This window comes from Octodon degus, unplaced genomic scaffold, assembly GCF_000260255.1.
Source record: "Octodon degus isolate 3935 unplaced genomic scaffold, OctDeg1.0 scaffold00255, whole genome shotgun sequence".
Taxonomy (NCBI): Eukaryota; Metazoa; Chordata; class Mammalia; order Rodentia; family Octodontidae; genus Octodon; species Octodon degus.
The window spans coordinates 2,585,413-2,590,927 of NW_004524831.1; positions in this window are offsets into that span (position 1 = coordinate 2,585,413).

Sequence of the window (5,515 nt, forward strand, 5' to 3'; positions counted from 1 at the left end):
CAGGCTTCTAGGAAAAGAAGAGCAAACCAAGCCCAAAGCCTAAAGAAGGCAGTAAATTATAAAGCATAGAGCAAAAATTAATGCAATTGAGACAAAAATACAAAGAATTAATGAATAAAAGAGCTGGTTCTTTTGAAAGATTAAACAAACTTGGTAAACCACTAGCCAACCTCATAAAAAAGAGAAAAGTAAGGGCCCGCATGATAGCTCTGTAGACTAAGTGTCTACTGAGGCAACCAGACAGGGACTGGGGTTCAATCCCAGTACCACACACTGAGCCAATGACTGAGTTCTGGTGTAATGGTGCACATCTGTAATTCCACTGCTGGGGAGGCTGAAAATAGGAGGATCACTATGAGTATTAGCTGTTCAGTGAGACCCTGTACCAAATACATTAAAAAAAAGAGAGAAAGAAAAAAAAAACCCTCAAATTCAACCAATAAAGAATAAAAAGAGCAAAATTTCTACAGACTCTGTGGAAATTCAGATCTTTAATAGCTCTTTTGAAAATCTTGACTCTCACAGAAGAAACAGGCAGATTCCTAGATAGGTACTGTTATGGCTTGTGTTTAGTTGCTCCTTAAAGCCTCATGCAGCCATGGGGTGGTTCTTCCAGGTTTTTTTTTATGTATTTAGTACGGGATCTACAGGGTCTCACTACACAGATTGGACTCAGCCTCCCAAGCACTGGGATTATAGGTGTGTGCCACCACATGTCTCACTGACCATCACAGAGCCCCCTGGGGGTGGGGCAAACATGGCACATGGGGATTGAACCCTGTGGCTGTGCCTGCCTAAGCAGGTCCTTTAGTCCTCTGAGCTATCTGGCCTCTGGAGTTTGAGACTGATTATTGTGGGAGGATGCTGCATTTGCTCTGGGGCAGGTACTTGCATTACAATTTAAAGCGGGGAGAGATGCTAGCTAGCTGCCTGAGCTGCTGTCATTTTGCTCTCTGCTCTTTACCACCCCCATGAAAGGTTGTGCTCTGCCATGTGCCAGTTGGCACTGAGCTAGTTGAGTATGGACTAAAAACTCCAGTAACTGTGAACTAAATAAGCCTTTCCTTCCTTCATTTTGGGTGTCGGGTATTTATCCCAGCAATGAGAGAAGAGTAACTAAGCCAGGTACAAATTGCCAAAACTGAATCAAGAAGATATAAAAACTCTGAATAATCCAATATCAGCCAAGGAAATTGAAAAGATAATAAATTTTAAAAAAGCTAACTAACAAAGAAAAGCCCAGGTCCTGATGGATTCACAGCAGAATTCAATAAGAAATTTAGAGAAGATTTATTCCCAATAGTCCTCAAACACTTCAGTGAAATTGAAAAGGAAGCAATACTTCCAAAATCATTCCTGGAGGCAAATATTACACTGATATCAAAACCAGAAAAACACTCAACCAAAAAAGAGAATTAAATCTTGCTCATGAACATAAATGCAAAAACTCAATAAACTATGAGCAAATAGAATGCAGCAAATCATTAAGAAGATTATGCACCATGACAGGTAAGATTCATCCCCGGGATGCAAAGATGTTCAACATACACAAACCTATGAATGCAATACACTATATCAAAACCAAAAACCACATGATCATCTCAAGAGATGCAGAATAAGCTTTTGACAAATTCCAACACTTATTCATGATCAAAGGTCTACAGAAAATTGGAATAGATGGCCTATACCTCAATCTCATAAAAGCCATTATGATGAACCAACAACCTACATCATTCTAAATGGAGAAAAACTGAGAGCTTGTACTCTAAAATCAGTACAAGACAAGGATGTCCACTATCACCGCTCTTATTCAATACAGTGCTGGAAACATTAGTCAGAGGCGTTAGACAAAAGAGAAATAAAAGGAGTAATAGGTAAGGAAGAAGTTAAACTATCATTATTCACAGACAGCATGATACTCTCCATGGAAGACCTAAAAAACTTTACAAAGAAGTTCTTAGAAATAATAAACAAATTCAGTCATATAGCAGGATCCAAAGTCAATACTGACAAATTAATAGCATTCTTTCACACAGATATCAAACTTACTGAGAGAGAAATTAGAAAAACAATATGCTTCACAAAAGAATGGAAAAAAATTAATACTTAGGAATTTATCTAACAAAGGAGGTAAAAGAGCTATACAATGAAAATTACAACCCTCTAAAAAAAGATTGAAGAGAATTTCAGAACATAGAAAGATGTTCTTTGCTCCTAGATAGGAAGGACAAACATTTTGAAAATGGCCATACTACCAAAATGTTTATACAGATTTAATACAACCCCTATCAAAATACCAGCAGTGTACCTCACAGATCTAGCGAAAACATGCCTAAAATCAATTTGGAACCAGAAAAGACCTAGAATAGCAAAGGCAATCCTGGGCAATAAAGACAAGGCAGGAGGCATTACAATCCCTGACTCCAAATTATGCTACAAAGCTACTGTGATAAAATCAGCATGTTGCTGGCAAAGAAACAGACCTGTGAATCAATGGAACAGCTTAGAAGGTGCAGATACAACAATAAATATACTTAGTCACCTTATCTTTGAAAAAGGGGCCAAACTTGTTCACTGGAAGAAAGACAGATCGCTTAACAAGTGGTTCTGGAAAAACTGGCTCTCCACATGCCAAAAACTGAAACTAGAACCAGGTCTATCACTAGGCATGAAACTAAAGTCAAAATGGATGAAAAAGATCTAAACAAAACATCAACACTAAATCTACTGAAAGTGAGAGCAGGTGCAAATCTTGAAGACATAGGGATATCCAGAGAGTTCATGAACAAAAGCCAAACTTCACTGGAAATACTTTCAAGAATAAATATCTGGGATCCCATCTTATTGAGAAATTGCTGCATGTCAAAAAAAAATCACCAAGAGAGTGAAAAGACAACTGATAAATTGGGAAAAAATCCTTATCCAACAATAATTCAGACAATGGACTTCTATCTAGAATATATAAAGAACTAAATAAAGTTAGGCCTCCAAAATTCGGACACCCAAATAAAAAAATAGGCATCTGAAATAAATATACACTTCTCAGAAGAATAAATACAAATGGTAAATGAATACATCAAAATATGTTCTACATCACTGATCATTTGAGAAATTCAAATTAAAACAACATTAAGATATTATCTCACCACAGAAAGAATGGCTGTCATAAGGAAATCAACTAATAACAAATGCTGGAGAGGCTGTGGGCAAAAAGGAGCTCTTCTTCACTGTTGATGGGAATGTAGACTCGTACAACCACTATGGAAATCAGTGTGCAGACTCCTCAAGAAACTACGGTTGGAGGTCCCATTCAACTCAGCTTTTCCCTTTCTGAATATTTTTCCAAAAGAACTGAAAATATGCCATAGTGATATATTTACACCCATGTGTATAGAAAAGATGTTCTTGCACAATTTGTGATAACCAAATCTTGGGAACAACCAAAATGCTCATCACCTGAGGAATGGATAAAAAAGTTGTGGTATTTTTATACAATGGAATATCACTCAGCTATAATGACAAACTTGAGTTGTTTATAGGTAAATGGACACAACTAGAGGCTATACTCATAAATGAAACAAATCAGATCCACATATGTAAATATTGTATTATCTTTCTAGTTTAAGCACCTGAAAGAATAAATAAAATCAGAAAGGTATAATATACTAGTATAATATAAAGCAGTAGTCTGTACTAATAGTGTTTGGACAGGATGTCATGTCTGCATCTTGTGTTATGAATGACTACTACAAAGACAACAATATGCAATGTATTAATTGTTGTAACTCTCCTACCAAACTGTTTTGAAGCTGTCACATTACAATTTTTCTCATAAAATTAATAAAAATAAGAAACTGAATGAATGAATGAATGCGATCCAAAATGTAGGATATTGTAAAATGGAGAGACAGTTCTCAAAAGGAAAGAACAACTGGGATGGGTGATATGGAATAAAGGAAGCAAAATAGAAGAAAAAATATGCATTGTATGTAAATATATATGATAGCTAATATAATTATGTTACTAATTTCTTTTAGTTATTATAAAGAATGTTGCTGCTTATATTGTTTGATCAATTTTGCATGTTTATATTTTGTAAACTAAGCAACTACTTTGAAGGTAACTATGTAAAACATTAATCATTATTAATTTTTTATTTAGTTTTGAAATCCTGTTATCATTTTTATTATTTTCTCTATAAAGTAACAAAATAAATACAGTATATAAAATATAAAGCAGTAGTATAATATAAATATTACAGTAGTATAATATAAAATATAAAATACATATAGTAGTATAGTAAATGCAAAGAAGTTGAATATATGAAAGAAACAAAAAAGTTGAGGGAGAGGAGAAAAAATGAAATACTAAATCATTGCAGTATATATTCAAGATAGCTGAGATGATTATATTATTAATCCAACAGTGAGTGTTTTTTTAATAGCAGTTAATGTTTAAAATTTTTACTTTGAATAACTCTGTATACTAATATCTGCAATCTGAGCACCATCAAAGACAGCAATGAACAATACAAAAAGCATGACTGACTACCTCTCATCTTGCTCTTCTAAAAGTATACCATTACTAATGTTTTGTCAATTATTATAGTCTTTTTAAAATTAAGCAAAATAGTGAAAATATTTTATTTAAATCAAGTATTACAGTTCAATTATCAGTGCAATCTTGCAAAACTATAACATTTAATCTGAAGATTTGACAGTAAAATTGTACAATAGAACCATTGTTAACTTGCTATTATTGTTTTTGAAAATATGTACCATATGCATTTTTGTATGTTACTGTGTTTCTATTTTTGCTTTTGCTTTATTTTTTTGGTTTTACTCTTTAAATTAAAATAAAATATTTTTTTAAAGAAGAAATCACCAATAGAGGAAAAAAAATCACAAATAAGGAAAAATTTTACCTAACTTTCCCTTAGATAAAGGACTTTTATATAGAACCTATAAAGAATTTTAAAATCAGGTGCCCCAGATTCAAAGACCCAGTCCAGAAATGGGCGTCTGAGATGAATACATACTTCTCACATGAAGATATACAAATGACAGATCAATATATGAAAAAATGTTGGGCATCATTTTTCAATTGAGAAATGCAAATTAAAACAACACTGAGATTTCATTACACACAAGAAAGAATGGTAGAATATTTTAAAAAAATAATTGTGAGTTAACAGGATGAAAGGCATTGTTACATGTGTTTTTGTTATAAAACAGAAAACAGGAATATGCAGTACATGACATAGTCATCATGATCTCCACAGGCTCACTAGGAATGCTTGTCAAAGCTATGGGATAGGTGTACGCTGGAGGAGAAACACGGGTGAGTGACAACAACCTGGTCCACGTCAGTATCACCTATACCATGGTCTAAAGGAGAGCACAGGGAAGATCAGATTTCTGGAAGTGACTGAAGACTTCCCAACAAGATTTCTCCATAAATTGTACCAATAAACTTCATTTTACCAAAGTTGAGAAAAAGGAAGGAAAGCTATATA